General features: G+C 33.4%; 1 long non-coding RNA gene across 1 annotated transcript; it reads right to left on the bottom strand.

The window, feature by feature from the left end:
- Positions 1–9904: 9904 nt before the first annotated feature.
- LOC133862418 (uncharacterized) lies at positions 9905–12575 on the bottom strand. The gene is made up of 4 exons (XR_009899220.1): positions 12354–12575; positions 12211–12275; positions 11547–11603; positions 9905–10172 (listed from the first exon to the last, which is right to left on the bottom strand). It is a non-coding gene; the product is annotated as an uncharacterized LOC133862418 (long non-coding RNA).
- Between the last annotated feature and the right edge of the window lie 6643 nt (positions 12576–19218).

Here is a 19218-nt window from a genome sequence, read left to right as displayed (position 1 = left end):
TAGTGTACGTACTTACTTTAAGATCGAAGGAAGTGTATATAAATAAGTTTTAATAAAATTGATAATATTAAATAATAGAATTAAATAATGTTAAAAATATTCATAAATAAAACACATTCTCCAACTTTAAAAGTTATATTCATGAAAATAATAAAAATAATGAAAATAATAACAATAATATTAGATTACGTTTTGGGTAGAGATTTTTTAGGCCTTGTAACAAGCATTAAGCAACAAAAATACAAATCAAATTTAAGTTTCTTAAATTGTAAAACATTTTCCCCCAAAAATAAACAAATGACGTGGGTATGATGTGGAGGTGTTTGGGTGATTTGGAATTTAAGTGGATGCTGAGGTATCAAACTAGACAGATGTCGAGTTTCTAGTGGTGCTAAGTGTCAGTGGCGTGGCGGGCCGTTAGTTTTTGGGCGAAGAAGTTAACCGAGGTACTAATTTGGTCATTTCACAAAACTTATGTATCATCTGTGATGCACATTGAAACTCAGGGACTGAAAAATAAAGTTTCCAAAACTCAAGGACTAAAAAGGTACGTAACCCAAAATTTAATGACTAATTTTCTAAAAATATTGTATAAAAGAAGAACGGGAGAAGAGAATGACATTTAAACTATCTCTTTTTTTCTTTTTCTTTTCTTTTTTTTTTTTCGATCAGGGTATCCCACAGTACCTATAGCTATGATATACCTTGTTCGCTGAACGACTGGCCCACACAAGGTGGTAGTCGAACCTTCTGAGCGTAGTGACCACAGACCAGGAACTGCAAACTAATCCCCGACCCAATGTCCAACGCCATTCCAGGCATTGGGCCTTAAATCGCAAGCAGATGGTCAGAGACCCGAAGACCCCCCCACACAACCTGGGTGGCTACCCCCAAAAGGAAGTTTGCACCTACGAAGTTTCCAACTATCTCTTCTTTTAATTACCTTTAGTACAATTAGTTTTTTGACATACTCACGTTCAATCATTTTATCGATCGATTTGGTATAGCCAAGAAGAATAGTTGTGCCTGCAAGTGTTGGTACAGCCAAGAACAATTTTTAACCCCATTGGTTGTCACGTCTATACTAACGGACGTTAAATGTGTGCCTAACTCGATCATCCAAGCTATCTACAAAATACTAATTTTTTATTAAATTTTTTTAAAGAAAAAAAAAACAACTTTATTAAAATGCAACCCTAATTTATAGAATAGCTCCACCAGTTAGTTACCAACTAATTTACATCAATTACTGGAAAAATAACTGTAGCAAAAAAATTAAAAAAACATGGTAATGGTGTTAATAAGTTGGTAGCTGGCTAGCTAGCTAGTTTCCTTCCAAAGCAAGCAAGATAATCATAATTAAGAGAGGCGGCTCTCAACTCTCATGTAGTGTTTGGCGGCTCTCATAAGTGAATGAACTTTAAATTAATGACTAATTAGTCAACATATATATATATATATATATAGCTACGTATGTAGGTAAGATTAATAGTGTACGTACTTACTTTAAGATCGAAGGAAGTGTATATAAATAAGTTTTAATAAAATTGATAATATTAAATAATAGAATTAAATAATGTTAAAAATATTCATAAATAAAACACATTATCCAACTTTAAAAGTTATACTCTTGAAAATGATAAAAATAATGAAAATAATAACAATAATATTCGATTACGTTTTGGGTAGAGATTTTTTAGGCCTTGTAACAAGCATTGAGCAACAAAAATACAAATCAAATTTAAGTTTCTTAAATTGTAAAACATTTTCCCCCCAAAATAAACAAATGACGTGGGTGTGTGATGTGGAGGTGTTTGGGTGATTTGGAATTTAAGTGGATGCTGACGTATCTGATTGGACAGATGTCGAGTTTCTAGTGGTGCTAAGTGTCAGTGTCGTGGCGGGCCGTTAGTTTTTTGACAGAGAAGTTAACCGAGGTACTAATTTGGTCTTTTCACAAAACTTATGTATCATCTGTGATGCACATTGAAACTCAGGAATTAAAAAATAAAGTTTCCAAAACTTAGGGACTAAAAAGGTGCGTAACTCAAAATTTAATGACTAATTTTCTAAAAATATTGTATAAAAGAAGAACAGGAGAAGAGAAGGACATTTAAACTATCTCTTTTTTTCTTTTTCTTTTCTTTTTTTTTTTTCGATCAGAGTATCCCACAGTACCTATAGCTATGATATACCTCGTTCGCTGAACGACTGGCCCACACAAGGTGGTAGTCGAACCTTCTGAGCGTAGTGACCACATACCAGGAACTGCAAACTAATCCCCGACCCAATGTCCGACGCCACTCCAGGCATTGGACCTTAAATTGCAGGCAGATGGTCAGAGACCCGAAGACCCCCCCCCACACAACCTGGGTGGCTAGCCCTAAAAGGAAGTTTGCACCTACGAAGTTTCGAACTATCTCTTCTTCTAATTACCTTTAGTACAATTAGTTTTTTGACATAATCACGTTCAATCATTTTATCGATCGATTTGGTACAGCCAAGAAGAATAGTTATGCCTGCAAGTGTTGGTACAGCCAAGAACAATTTTTAACCCCATTGGTTGTCACGTCTATACTAATGGATGTTAAATGTGTGCCTAACTCGATCATCCTAGCTATCTACAAACAACTAATATTTTATTAAATTTTTTTTAAAGAAAAAAAAATACTTTATTAAAATGCAACCCTAATTTATAGACTAGCTCCACCAGTTAGTTACCAGCTAATTTACATCAATTGCTGGAAAAATAACTGTAGCAAAAAAAATGATAATGGTGTTAATAAGTTGGTAGCTGGCTATCTAGCTAGTTTTCCTCCAAAGCAAGCAAGATAATCAGCATTAAGAGAGGCGGCTCTCATAAGTGAATGACCTTTAATTTAATGACAAATTAGTCAACATATATATATAACCTAGCTACGTATGTAGGTAAGATTAATAGTGTACGTACTTACTTTAAGATCGAAGGAAGTGTATATAAATAAGATTTAATAAAATTGATAATATTAAATAATAGAATTAAATAATGTTAAAAATATTCATAAATAAAACACATTCTCCAACTTTAAAAGTTATATTCTTGAAAATAATGAAAATAATAACAATAATATTCGATTACGTTTTGGGTAGAGATTTTTTAGGCATTGTAACAAGCATTGAGCAGCAAAAATACAAATCAAATTTAAGTTTCCTAAATTGTAAAACATTTTCCCCCAAAAATAAACAAATGACGTGGGTGTGATGTGGAGGTGTTTGGGTGATTTGGAATTTAAGTGGATGCTGACATATCTGACTGGACAGATGTCGAGTTTCTAGTGATGCTAAGTGTTAGTGGCATGGCGGGCCGTTAGTTTTTTGACTGAGAAGTTAACCGAGGTACTAATTTAGTCATTTCACAAAACTTATGTATCATCTGTGATGCACATTGAAACTCAGAGATTAAAAAATAAAGTTTTCAAAACTCAGAGACTAAAAAGGTACGTAACCCAAAATTTAATGACTAATTTTCTAAAAATATTGTATAAAAGAAGAACAGGAGAAGAGAATGACATTTAAACTATCTCGTTTTTTCTTTTTCTTTTTCTTTTTTTTTTTTTCGATCAGGGTTTCCCACAGTACCTATAGCTATGACGTACCTCGTTCACTGAACGACTGGCCCACACAAGGTGGTAATCGAACATTCCGATTGTAGTGACCACCTAGCAGGAACTGAAAACTAATCCCCGGCCCAATGTCCGACACCACTCCAGGTATTGGGCCTTAAATCGCAAGCAGATGGTCAGAGGCCTGAAGACCCCCCCACCCACACAACTTGGGTGGCTGGCCCCAAAAGGAAGCTTGCACCTACGACGTACAATTAGTTTTTTGATATACTTAGGTTCGATCATTTTATCGATCGATTTGGTACAGCCAAGAAGAATAGTTGTGCCTGCAAGTGTTGGTACAGCCAAGAACAATTTTTAACCCCATTGGTTGTCACGTCTATACTAATGGACGTTAAATGTGTGCCTAACTCGATCATCCTAGCTATCTACAAAATACTAATTTTTGTTTAATTTTTTTTATAGAAAAAAAAAAAAAAAAAAAAAAAAAAAAAAAAAAACTACTTTATTAAAATGCAACCCTAATTTATAGAATAGCTCCACCAGTTAGTTACCAACTAATTTACATCAATTACTGGAAAAATAACAGTTGCAAAAAAAATTAAAAAAAAAATGGTAATGGAATTAATAAGTTGGTAGCTGGCTAGCTAGCTAGTTTCCGTCCAAAGCAAGCAAGATAATCAGCATTAAGAGAGGCGGTGTTTGGCGGATCTCATAAGTGAATGAACTTTAATTTAATGACTAATTAGTCAACATATATATATATATATATATATATATATATATATATATATATATATATATAGGTAAGATTAATAGTGTACGTACTTACTTTAAGATCGAAGGAAGTGTATATAAATAAGTTTTAATAAAATTGATAATATTAAATAATAGAATTAAATAATCTTAAAAATATTCATAAATAAAACACATTCTCCAACTTTAAAAGTTATATTCTTGAAAAAAATAAAAATAATGAAAATATTAACAAAAATATTCGAATAGGTTTTGGGTAGAGATTTTTTAGGCCTTGTAACAAGCATTGAGCAACAAAAATACAAATCAAATTTGAGTTTCTTAAATTGTAAAACATTTTCCTCCCAAAATAAACAAATGACGTGGGTGTGTGATGTGGAGGTGTTTGGGTGATTTGGAATTTAAGTGGATGCTGACGTATCTGACTAGACAGATGTCGAGTTTCTAGAGGTGCTTAGTGTCAGTGCCGTGGCGGGCCGTTAGTTTTTGAACAGAGAAGTTAACCAAGGTACTAATTTGGTCATTACACAAAACTTATGTATCATCTGTGATACACATTGAAACTCAGGGATTAAAAAATAAAGTTTCCAAAACTTAGGGACTAAAAATGTGCGTAACCCAAAATTTAATGACTAATTTTCTAAAAATATTGTATAAAAGAAGAACAGGAGAAGAGAAGGACATTTAAACTATCTCTTTTTTTCTTTTTCTTTTCTTTTTTTTTTTTTTTTTCGATCAGGGTATCCCACAGTACCTATAGCTATGATGTAGCTCGTTCGCTGAACGACTGGCCCACACAAGGTGGCAGTCGAACCTTCTGAGCGTAGTGACCACCTACCAAGAACAGCAAACTAATCCCGGCCCAATGTGCGACGCCACTCCAGGCATTGGGCCTTAAATCGCAGGCAGATGGTCCGAGACCCGAAGACCCCCCCACAAAACCTGCGTGGCTAGCCCCAAAAGGAAGTTTGCACCTACGAAAATTTCGAACTATCTCTGCTTCTAATTACCTTTAGTACAATTAGTTTTTTGACATACTCACGTTCAATCGTTTTATCGATCGATTTGGTACAGCCAAGAAGAATAGTTGTGCCTGCAAGTGTTGGTACAGCCAAAAACAATTTTTAACCCCATTGGTTGTCACATATATACTAATGGACGTTAAATGTGTGCCAAAATCGATCATCCTAGCTATCTACAAAATAATAATTTTTTATTAAATTTTTTTTAAAGAAAAAAAAAACTACTTTATTAAAATGCAACCCTAATTTATAGAATAGCTCCACCAGTTAGTTACCAATTAATTTACATCAATTACTGGAAAAATAACTGTTGCAAAAAAAATTAACAAAAAATGGTAATGGTTTTAATAAGTTGGTAGCTAGCTAGCTAGCTAGTTTCCTTCCAAAGCAAGCAAGATAATTAGCATTAAGAGAGGCGGCTCTCAACTCTCACGTAGTGTTTGGTGACTCTCATAAGTGAATGAACTTTAATTTAATGACTAATTAGTCAACATATATATATATATATATATATATATATATAACCTAGCTACGTATGTATGTAAGATTAATAGTGTACGTACTTACTTTACGATCGAAGGAAGTGTATATAAATAAGCTTTAATAAAATTGATAATATTAAATAATAGAATTAAATAATGTTAAAAATATTCATAAATAAAACACATTCTCCAACTTTAAAATTTATATTCTTGAAAATAATAAAAATAATGAAAATAATAATAATATTCGATTACGTTTTGGGTAGATATTTTTTAGGCCTTGTAACAAGCATTGAGCAACAAAAATACAAATCAAATTTAAGTTTCTTAAATTGTAAAACATTTTCCCCCAAAAATAAACAAATGACGTGGGTGTATTATGTGGAGGTGTTTGGGTGATTTGGAATTTAAGTGGATGCTGAAGTATCTGACTAGACAGATGTCGAGTTTCTAGTGGTGCTAAGTGTCAGTGCCGTGGCGGGCCGTTAGTTTTTGGACAGAGAAGTTAACCGAGGTACTAATTTGGTCTTTTCACAAAACTTATGTATCATTTGTTATGCACATTGAAACTCAGGGATTAAAAAATAAAGTTTCCAAAACTTAAGGACTAAAAATGTGCGTAACCCAAAATTTAATGACTAATTTTCTAAAATTATTGTATAAAAGAAGAACAGGAGAAGAGAAGGACATTTAAACTATCTCTTTTTTTCTTTTTCTTTTCTTTCTTTTTTTTTATCGATCAGGGTATCCCACAGTACCTATAGCTATGATGTACCTCGTTCGCTGAACGACTGGCCCACACAAGGTGGTAGTCGAACCTTCTGAGCGTAGTGACCACCTACCAGGAACTGCAAACTAATCCCCGGCCCAATGTCCGACGCCACTCCAGGCATTGGGCTTAAATCGCAGGCAGATGGTCAGAGACCCGAAGACCCCCTCCCACACAACCTGGGTGGCTAGCCCCAAAAGGAAGTTTGCACCTACGAAGTTTCGAACTATCTCTTCTTCTAATTACCTTTTGTTCAATTAGTTTTTTGACATACTCACGATCAATCATTTTATCGATCGATTTGGTACAACCAAGAAGAATAATTGTGCCTGCAAGTGTTGGTACAGCCAAGAACAATTTTTAACCCCATTGGTTGTCACGTCTATACTAATGGACGTTAAATGTGTGCCTAACTCGATCATCCTAGCTATCTACAAACTACTAATTTTTTATTAAATTTTTTTTAAAGAAAAAAAAAAACTACTTTATTAAAATGCAACCCTAATTTATAGAATAACTCCACCAATTAGTTACCAACTAATTTACATCAATTACTGGAAAAATAACTGTAGCAAAAAAAATTAAAAAAAAAATGGTAATGGTGTTAATAAGTTGGTAGCTGGCTAGCTAGCTAGTTTCCTTCCAATGCAAGCAAGATAATCAGCATTAAGAGAGGCGGCTCTCAACTCTCACATAGTGTTTGGCGGCTCTCATAAGTGAATGAACTTTAATTTAATGACTAATTATTCAACATATATATATATATATAACCTAGCTACGTATGTAGGTAAGATTAATAGTGTACGTACTTACTTTAAGTTCGAAGGAAGTGTTTATAAATAAGTTTTAATAAAATTGATAATATTAAATAATAGAATTAAATAATGTTAAAAATATTCGTAAATAAAACACATTCTCCAACTTTAAAAGTTTTACTCTTGAAAATAATAAAAATAATGAAAATAATAACAATAATATTCGATTACGTTTTGGGTAGAGATTTTTTAGGCCTTGTAGCAAGCATTGAGCAACAAAAAGACAAATCAAATTTATGTTTCTTAAATTATAAAACATTTTCCCCCCAAAATAAACAAATGATGTGGGTATGTGATGTGGAGGTGTTTGGGTGATTTGGAATTTAAGTGGATGCTGACGTATCTGACTGGACAGATGTCGAGTTTCTAGTGGTGCTAAGTGTCAGTGCCGTGGCAGGCCGTTAGTTTTTGGACAGAGTAGTTAACCGAGGTACTAATTTGGTCATTTATTAAAACTTATGTATCATCTGTGATGCACATTGAAACTCAGTGATTAATTAATAAATTTTCCTAAACTTTGGGACTAGAAAGGTGCGTAACCCAAAATTTAATGACTAATTTTCTAAAAATATTGTATAAAAGAAGAACAGGAGAAGAGAAGGCCATTTAAACTATCTCTTTTTTTCCTTTCCTTTTCTTTCTTTTTTTTTCGATCAGGGTATCCCACAGTTCCTATAGCTATGATGTACCTCGTTCGCTGAACGACTGGCCCACACAAGGTGGTAGTCGAACCTTCTGAGTGTAGTGACCACCTACCAGGAACTGCAAACTAATCCCCGGCCCATTGTCCGACGCCACTCCAGGCATTGGGCCTTAAATTGCAGGCAGATGGTCAGAGACTCGAAGACCCACCCACACAACCTGGGTGGCTAGCCCCAAAAGGAAGTTTGCACCTACGAAGTTTCGAACTATCTCTTCTTCTAATTACCTTTAGTACAATTAGTTTTTTGACATACTCAAATTCAATCATTTTATCGATCGATTTGGTACAGCCAAGAAGAATAGTTGTGCCTGCAAGTGTTGGTACAGCCAAGAACAATTTTTAATCCCATTGGTTGTCACGTCTACACTAATGGACGTTAAATGTGTGCCTAACTCGATCATCCTAGCTATCTACAAACTACTAATTTTTTATTATATTTTTTTTAAAGAAAAAAAAAACTACTTTATTAAAATGCAACCCTAATTTATAGAATAGCTCCACCAGTTAGTTACCAACTAATTTACATCAATTACTGGAAAAATAGCTGTAGCAAAAAAAAATGAAAAAAAAAATGGTAATGGTGTTAATAAGTTAGTAGCTGGCTAGCTAGCTAGTTTCCTTCCAAAGCAAGCAAGATAATCTGCATTAAGAGAGGCGGCTCTCAACTCTCAAGTAGTGTTTGGCAGCTCTCATAAGTGAGTGAACTTTAATTTAATGACTAATTAGTCAACATATATATATATATATATATATATATATATAACCTAGCTACGTATGTAGGTAAGATTAATAGTGTAAGTACTTACTTTAAGATCGAAGGAAGTGTATATAAATAAGTTTTAATAAAATTGATAATATTAAATAATAGAATTAAGTAATGTTAAAAATATTCATAAATAAAACACATTCTCCAACTTTAAAAGTTATACTCTTGAAAATAATAAAATAATGAAAATAATAACAATAATATTTGATTACGTTTTGGGTAGAGATTTTTTAGGCCTTGTAACAAGCATTGAGCAACAAAAATACAAATCAAATTTAAGTTTCTTAAATTGTAAAACATTTTCCCCCCAAAATAAACAAATGACGTGGGTGTGTGATGTGGAGGTGTTTGGGTGATTTGGAATTTAAGTGGATGCTGACGTATCTGACTGGGCAGATGTCGAGTTTCTAGTGGTGCTAAGTATCAGTGTCGTGGCGGGCCATTAGTTTTTGGACAGAGAAGTTAACCGAGGTACTAATTTGGTCATTTCACAAAACTTATGTATCATCTGTGATGCACATTGAAACTCAGGGATTAAAAAATAAAGTTTCCAAAACTCAGGGACTAAAAAGGTGCGTAACCCAAAATTTAATGACTAATTTTCTAAAAATATTGTCTAAAAGAAGAACAGGAGTAGAGAAGGACATTTAAACTATCTCTTTTTTTTCTTTTTCTTTTTTTTTTTTTTTTTTCGATCAGGGTATCCCACAGTACCTATAGCTATGATGTACCTCGTTCGCTGAACGACTGGCTCACACAAGGTGGTAGTCGAACCTTCCAAGTGTAGTGACCACCTACCAGGAACTGCAAACTAATTGTGACGACCCATTTTTTTTATAAAAAAAAAACATACATAAATTGATCTTCACAGTAGCACGACTACTTGTCGCTCAGCCAACATAACGTACATGTTTCATAACATGTACCAGATATTCAGAGTTACATTTAACACAGCGGAATATAAATATTAATGTGTGGAACACATATCAAAAGCGGAAGTACATCTAATACATAACTGTTATCAACAACAAGAGCCATTTATATGTCTAACTGAGTAAAGCTTATAAAACATTTTACTATAATTACATATCAAATTACAGGCTCGACAACTACGTAAACCACGTAGGACACGAGCCATAAATAAAATACCCAAAATACAGACTACACATGAGTCCGTGATTTATGACTGTCGTGATGTGCTCCAATCATAGCTTCTTATACGCTAGGTAGACGAGTCAATATCTATATCCGCATAACCTGCAATCAAAGCAACCAAAGCATCAATGTATGCACGGTTGCGGGGGTTGCCGCATCCTTACAGGTGGAATTATGAAACCACCGCCTTAGCATAAATAATTACACTAAGACCTCAGAGGTATACTATTCAATGAGTTTTCGCAAAGAACTAACTTTTTATTTTTTAGTCTCGTGTATACTATAACAGCTACCAATTTATAAACTTTTGTTTGAAAATCCCCATAGCTGATTTAGCAAACACCGACTAAAAGAAAATATTTAAAGCATACTATGTAGCTGCGAACACATATAGAAGTTCCAATCATCCCACCTTGGAAACTACATATCTTCTCACCTACTATAAAACTATTGTATTTTGTGGCTCAAATGTACAAAGAAACAGCATTGCCTAATGTAGGTAATTTCATGTCAAAAGACACCTACATTACCCAACTAGTAGCGTACAGTCTAGGTACATCAAGCATAAAACAATGGTGGCTCAAATGTACAAAGAAACAGCATTGCCAGATGTAGGTAACTTCGTGTCAAAAGACACTTACATTACCCAATCCAGTAGCGTACAGTCTAGGTACATCAAGCTTAACAATGGTGGCTCAAATGTACAAAGAAACAGCATTGCCAGATGTAGGTAACTTCATGTCAAAAGACACTTACATCACCCAATCCAGTAGCGTACAATCTAGGTACATCAAGCATAAAACAATGGCATCTTACTTAGTAATACAAAGAAACAGCATTGCCAGATGTAGGTAACTTCATGTCAAAAGACACTTACATCACCTAATTCAATAGCGTACAGTCTAGGTATACTAAAGCGCGATGCCTTTAAATCATGCAAATAGAAATATACATAACATAAAAACAGTACACACCGACACTATGATATATGTATGCATATGCAATGTCCTCAGAGTCCCTGGCTCAAGAAACTAAGTCCCAGACTCAAATCGCCGAGTCCCAGACTCATATCACCGAGTCCCAGACTCATATTGCCGAGTCCCAGACTCAAATTACCGAGTCCCAGACTCATATCACAGAGTCCCAGACTCAAATCGCCGAGTCCAAAGTTGTGCCGTTAAGCACGCAATGCATCATGTCCCCCCTTTTATAACTCACACTAAAAATCTCAATCATTTACAATGCAACCCTAGTCTACAAAAATCCCCAACCATATCCTAGAGTCACACCATTTATTCAAACTCCACATATCATATACATACTTCAACATCATCATAATTTCAAGATATTCAAAAGTACTCAAATAATCCAAAACAGATATATTCAACATACAGTTGGTTCAGATTCATAAAACATATATATTTGCAATTCATTAATATATGAAAATAATAGTTTCTCAGTGAGAAGAATACTCACCTTGGCTGCGCGGATATTAAGCACTAGGTCTCCTAGACACCACCAAGCAATGCATTACTGTAAAAACAATACATTGCACATTATTGACAACTTCTAATATTAGACTCACATTTAGCTCTTAAATTGCTCAAGAGCTAACCCATGGAAATCTCATAATATTTTTAGGGTTCCAAACACCTACCCATAAATCCTAAACACTAATTAAAACTCAATTAACACTAACCCAAAGTATTCACTAAAGGTTAGATATTAAAATCGTCATTTAATTATTTACCTGTAACATTAATCGTTAACTTACCATTATTTTCACTAACCCATAAATTACTAACATTTTCTCCATAGCATTAACCCTAAAATTATTTTCATTATCCTGGTCACATAAAACACTACCATATTAAAATAACATTAACCCTAAAATTACGTTTACTAATCTTTTTACAATAATTACCAACTTATTAGCATAATTTATTCATATAGATTTTAATCACTTAAAAAACCCAAATTAGTTTAACCTATCAAATTAGGATCTCTAAGCTATAAATCATAATTTATAAAACATTATTCCAAACACAATATTATTAATCCAATAGCTTTTACTAAGGGTTAATCACATAAAAACTCAATTAAAATTAAATACCAAAAATTAGGGTTTGAAGAAACTCACCAAAAATTCCACCAAATGTAAATCCAACACTTGGAGAATGTTTAACAAGCTTCTCACAACAAATCCTATGTACACATAAAATCAAACTCATATATCTTTAGATTTAATCTAAAATCTTAAAGACCAAGAGTTTGAGAAAATACCTCAAACTAATCGGTAGAAACGTAGATCGGGTTTCGTAGATCACTTTACCGAAGTCAAATTTGAGTTTGAACAGTTAGATTTTCGTAGATCATGAATTTTGTAGAAAAACTCCAAAGAGGACCAAAGAGAGGCATTCTCCCTCTGTTTCTTTTTTTCTCTCCCACGATCCTTTTTTTTCTTTTTCTTTTTTATTATTTTTGTTTTTCTTTGGGAAGGGCCAGATGGCCCTTCTTTCTTTTTCGTGAAGGGCCAGGTGGCCCTTCATTTAAGTATGTGGGGCGCAGGTCGCCCCACATGCTTTATTAATTTTTTTTTTTTTTTTTACTTTGACTTTTCTTTACTTCTTTTAATTTTTCTTTTCTCTTTTTTATTTAATTTTATTAATTAATTTCTTTTATGTTTATTTTTCATTTCTAATTTCTTTTATATTTTATTTTCTTTTTAAATTTTCTTTTATATTTTATTTTCTTTACACTTAAAAATATTCTCTTGCATTTTTAATAACACTAAATTAACTTAACTAATTATTTACTTAAATTTTTTATACTTTAATTATTGAATAATGCCCCGGACATTATACTAATACCCGGCCCAATGTCCGATGCCACTCCAGGCATTGGGCTTTAAATCGCAGGCAGATGGTCAGAAGCCCGAAGACCCCGCCACACAACCTGGGTGGCTAGCCCCAAAAGGAAGTTTGCACCTACGAAGTTTCGAACTATCTCTTCTTTTAATTACCTTTAGTACAATTAGTTTTTTGACATACTCACGTTCAATCATTTTATCGATCAATTTGGTACAGCCAAGAAGAATAGTTGTGCCCGCAAGTGTTGGTACAGCCAAGAACAATTTTTAACCCCATTGGTTGTCACGTCTATACTAATGGACGTTAAATGTGTGCCTAACTCGATCATCCTAGCTATCTACAAACTACTAATTTTTTATTAAATTTTTTTAAAGGAGGAAGAAAAAAAAAAATCCTACTTTATTAAAATGCAACCCTAATTTATAGACTGGCTCCACCAGTTATTTACCAGCTAATTTACATCAATTACTAGAAAAATAACTGTAGCAAAAAAAATTAAAAAAAAAAATGGTAATGGTGTTAATAATTTGGTAGCTGGCTAGCTAGCTAGTTTCCCTCCAAAGCAAGCAAGATAATCAGCATTAAGAGAGGCAGCTCTCAACTCTCAGGTAGTGCTTGGCGGCTCGCATAAGTGAATGAACTTTAATTTAATGACTAATTAGTCAACATACATATACATATAACCTAGCTACGTACGTACAATGACGGAGAGAGGGGGGCCATGCGCCCCCCCCCCCCCCCCCCCCCCCCAACTCTTGAGAAAAAAAAATTAAGGTTTCTTTTTACCTATTGGCCCATAGTAAGAAATTTTTGTGGCTCAATTCTTGGTCCCTTCCTTTTTATCATCTCTTCAACTAGTTTCATCTCATTTGGAACGATAAGTTTATTGTCAAAAAAATTTCTTTTAATATTTCGCCGGTAGCAACAGACATGCATGTTTGAGAATGGTAACAATGGAAGGAGTTTTACAAAGTTGTAGAGATTTTATTCAAAGTAAATAAAAATGGTTTAGTAAATCAGAGTATTGGAAGAAAACAGATGTGGATTTGAAGAGTCACAGGCCTGAAAAAGTTCAATTTCCTAAGGATGTGTAGCCAAAGATAACGTGAAATAGAGATTCATTTCAATATAACTAGATGGCATTAGAAAAGTCTAGAAGATATGTATTTCATTTGTTGTGTTGCATTTAGCATAATGTATTTTGTGTAGAATATAGTGTGTTTTGTATAACAGTTAGTGGGCTATTGTGTTAGTTAGAGTGGATTGTTCTAACAAAATGAGCAAGAAAATATTAGTTTTAAGATCCATGTCATTCAAGTAAAATCTTGCGAAAACGTCAAGAAACACACAATTCATCTAACTCAAATTTCTCAATTTTAGTACAGAAACTGAGATCTTTTTTTTTTTTTTAATATATATATATTTCATTTTCTGAATCTTTAGATAGCGGTTTTCTTTACCTTTTTTATTTTTTTCCAAAAAACTCTTTTCAATTTTGCTTATTAATTTTAATTTGAAGGGAATAATAAAAATATCAAAACTGGGTTATGTTTAATTTACTTAAAATTTGCCGTCATATATATTCATAATTTAACCCCTACTTAAGAAAAAAATTTATTTGGCCCCCTCCCATTAAAATGTCCGGCTCCGTCCCTGCGTACGTAGGTAAGATTAATAGTGTACGTACTTACTTTAAGATCGAAGGAAGTGTATATAAATAAGTTTTAATAAAATTGATAATATTAAATAATAGAATTAAATAATGTTAAAATTATTCATAAATAAAACACATTCTCCAACTTTAAAAGTTATACCCTTGAAAATAATAAAAATAATGAAAATAATAACAATAATATTCGATTACATTTTGGGTAGAGATTTTTTAGGCCTTGTAACAAGCATTGAGCAACAAAAATGCAAATCAAATTTAAGTTTCTTAAATTGTAAAACATTTTCCCCCCAAAATAAACAAATGACGTGGGTGTGTGAAGTAAAGGTGTTTGGGTGATTTAGAATTTAAGTGGATGCTGACGTATCTGACTGGACAGATGTCAAGTTTCTAGTGATGCTAAGTGTCAGTGGCGTGGCGGGCCGTTAGTTTTTGGACAGAGAAGTTAATCGAGGTACTAATTTGGTCATTTCACAAAACTTATGTATCATCTGTGATGCACATTGAAACTCAGGGATTAAAAAATAAAATTTCTAAAACTCAGGGACTAAAAAGGTGCGTAAACTAAAATTTAATGACAAATTTTCTAAAAATATTGTATAAAAGAAGAACAGGAGAAGAGAAGGACATTTAAACTATCTCTTTTTTTCTTTTTCTTTTTTTTTTTTTTTTCGATCAGGGTATCCTACAGTACCTATAGCTATGATGTACCTCGTTTGCTGAACGACTAGCCTACACAAGGTGGTAGTCGAACCTTCCGAGCATAGTGACCACCTAGCAGGAACTGCAAACTAATCCCCAGCCCAATGTCCGACGCCACTCCTGGCATTGGGCCTTAAATCGCAGGCAGATGATCAGAAGCCCGAAGACCCCCCCACACAACTTGGGTGGCTGGCCCCAAAAGGAAGTTTGCACCTACGAAGTTTCGAACTATCTTTTCTTTTAATTACCTTTAGTACAATTAGTTTTTTGACATACTCACGTTCAATCATTTTATCGATCGATTTGGTACAGCCAAGAAGAATAGTTGTGCCTGCAGGTGTTGGTACAGCCAAGAAAAATTTTTAACCCCATTGGTTGTCACGTCTATACTAATGGACGTTAAATGTGTGCCTAACTCGATCATCCTAGCTATCTACAAACTACTAATTTTTTTTAAAGAAAAAAAAAAACCTACTTTATTAAAATGCAACCATAATTTATAGACTAGCTCCACCAATTAGTTACCAGCTAATTTACATCAATTACTAGAAAAATAACTGTAGCAAAAAAAATTTAAAAAAAAAATGGTAATGGTGTTAATAAGTTGGTAGCTGGCTAGCTAGCTAGTTTCCCTCCAAAGCAAGCAAGATAATCAGCATTAAGAGAGGCGGCTCTCAACTCTCAAGTAGTGCTTGGCGGCTCTCATAAGTGAATGAACTTTAATTTAATGACTAATTAGTCAACATATATATATATATATATATATAGCCTGGCTACGTATGTAGGTAAGATTAATAGTGTATGTACTTACTTTAAGATCGAAGGAAGTGTATATAAATAAGTTTTAATAAAATTGATAATATTAAATAATAGAATTAAATAATGTTAAAAATATTCATAAATAAAACACATTCTCCAACTTTAAAAGTTATACTCTTGAAAATAATAAAAATAATGAAAATAATAACAATAATATTCGATTACGTTTTGGGTAGAGATTTTTTAGGCCTTGTAACAAGCATTGAGAAACAAAAATACAAATCGAATTTAAGTTTCTTAAATTGTAAAACATTTTTCCCCTAAACTAAACAAATGACGTGGGTGTGTGATGTGGAGATGTTTGGGTGATTTGGAATTTAAGTGGATGCCGACGTATCTGACTGGATAGATGTCGAGTTTCTAGTGGTGCTAAGTGTCAGTAGCGTGGCGGGCCGTTAGTTTTTAGACAGAGTAGTTAACCGATGTACTAATTTTGTCATTTCACAAAAACTTATGTATCATCTGTGATGCACATTGAAACTCAGGGATTAAAAAATAAAGTTTTCAAAACTCAGGAAATAAAAAGGTGCGTAACCCAAAATTTAATGACTAATTTTCTAAAAATATTGTATAAAAGAAGAATAGGAGAAGAGAAGGACATTTAAACTATCTCTTTTTTTTTTTTCTTTTTTTCTTTTTCGATCAGGGTATCCCATAGTACCTATAGTTATGATGTACCTCGTTCGCTGAACGACTGGCCCACACAAGGTGGTAGTCGAACCTTCCGAGCGTAGTGACCACCTACCAGGAACTACAAACTAATCACCGGCTCAATGTCCGACGCCATTTTTGGCATTGGGCCTTAAATCGCAGGCAGATGGTCAGAGGCCCGAAGACCCCCCCACACAACTTGGGTGGCTGGCCCCAAAAGGAAGTTTGCACCTACGAAGTTTCGAACTATCTCTTCTTTTAATTACCTTTAGTACAATTAGTTTTTTGACATACTCACGTTCAATCATTTTATCGATCGATTTGGTACAGCCATGAAGAATAGTTGTGCCTGCAAGTGTTGGTACAACCAAGAACAATTTTTAACCCCATTGGTTGTCACGTCTATACTAATGGACGTTAAATGTGTGCCAAACTCGATCATCCTAACTATCTACAAACTACTAATTTTTTATTAAATTTTTTTTAAAGAAAGAAAGAAAGAAAGAGAAAGAAAAAAAAAAAAACTACTTTTTTAAAATGCAACCCTAATTTATAGACTTGCTCCACCAATTAGTTACCAGCTAATTTACATCAATTACTGGAAAAATAATTGTAGCAAAAAAAATTAAAAAAAAATGGTAATGGTTTTAATAAGTTGGTAGCTGGCTAGCTAGCTAGTTTCCCTGCAAAGCAAGCAAGATAATCAGCATTAAGGGAGGCGGCTCTCAACTCTCAGGTAGTGCTTGGCGGCTCTCATAAGTGAATGAACTTTAATTTAATGACTAATTAGTCAACATATATATATATATATATATATATAACCTAGCTACGTACGTAGGTAAGATTAATAGTGTACGTACTTACTTTAAGATCAAAGGAAGTGTATATAAATAAGTTTTAATAAAATTGATAATATTAAATAATAGAATTAAATAATGTTAAAAATATTCATAAATAAAACACATTCTCTAACTTTAAAAGTTACGTTCTTGAAAATAATAACAATAATATTCGATTACGTTTTGGGTAGAGATTTTTTAGGCCTTGTAACAAGCATTGAGCAACAAAAATACAAATCAAATTTAAGTTTCTTAAATTGTAAAACATTTTCCCCCCAAAATAAACAAATGACGTGGGTGTGTGATGTGGAGGTGTTTGGGTGATTTGGAATTTAAGTGGATGCTGATGTATCTGACTGGACAGATGTCGAGTTTCTAGTGGTGCTAAGTGTCAGTGGCGTGGCGGGCCGTTAGTTTTTGGACAGAGAAGTTAACCGATATACTAATTTGATCATTTCACAAAACTTATGTATCATCTGTGATGCATATTGAAACTCATGGATTAAAAAATAAAGTTTCCAAAACTCAGGGACTAGAAAGGTGCGTAACCCAAAATTTAATGACTAATTTTCTAAAAATATTGTATAAAAGAAGAACAGGAGAATAGAAGGACATTTAAACTATCTCTTTTTTTCTTTTTCTTTTCTTTCTTTTTTTTTTTTCGATCAGGGTATCGCACAGTACCTATAGCTATGATGTACCTCGTTCACTGAACGACTGGCCCACACAAAGTGGTAGTCGAACCTTCCGAGCGTAGTGACCACCTACCAGGAACTACAAACTAATCACCGGCTCAATGTCCGACGCCATTTCTGGCATTGGGCCTTAAATCGCAGGCAGATGGTCAGAGGACCGAAGACCCCCCCCACACAACCTCAGTGGTTGGCCCCAAAAGGAAGTTTGCACCTACAAAGTTTCGAACTATCTCTTCTTTTAATTACCTTTAGTACAATTAGTTTTTTGACATACTCACGTTCAATCATTTTATCGATCGATTTGGTACAGCCAAGAAGAATAGTTGTGCCTGCAAGTGTTGGTACAACCAAGAACAATTTTTAACCCCATTGGTTGTCACGTCTATACTAATGGACGTTAAATGTGTGCATAACTCGATCATCCTAGCTATCTAAAAACTACTAATTTTTTATTAATTTTTTTTGTAAAGAAAGAAAAAAAAAAAAAAAAAAAAAAAAAAAAAAAAAAAAACTACTACTTTATTAAAATGCAACCATAATTTATAGACTTGCTCCACCAGTTAGTTACCAGCTAATTTACATCAATTACTGGAAAAATAACTATAGCAAAAAAAATTAAAAAAAAAAATGGTAATGGTGTTAATAAGTTGGTAGCTGGCTAGCTAGCTAGTTTCCCTCCAAAGCAAGCAAGATAATCAGCATTAGGAGAGGCGGCTCTCAACTCTCAGGTAGTGCTTGGCGGCTCTCATAAGTGAATGAACTTTAATTTAATGACTAATTAGTCAACATATATATATATATATATATATATATATATATATATATATATATATATATATATATATATATATATATATATAACTTAGCTACGTACGTAGGTAAGATTAATAGTGTACTTACTTA

Source organism: Alnus glutinosa, chromosome 3 (genome assembly GCF_958979055.1).
Source record: "Alnus glutinosa chromosome 3, dhAlnGlut1.1, whole genome shotgun sequence".
Classification (NCBI taxonomy): domain Eukaryota; kingdom Viridiplantae; phylum Streptophyta; class Magnoliopsida; order Fagales; family Betulaceae; genus Alnus; species Alnus glutinosa.
The sequence above is the reverse complement of the archived record's forward strand: the minus strand, read 5'-3'. Positions and strand labels throughout refer to the sequence as shown.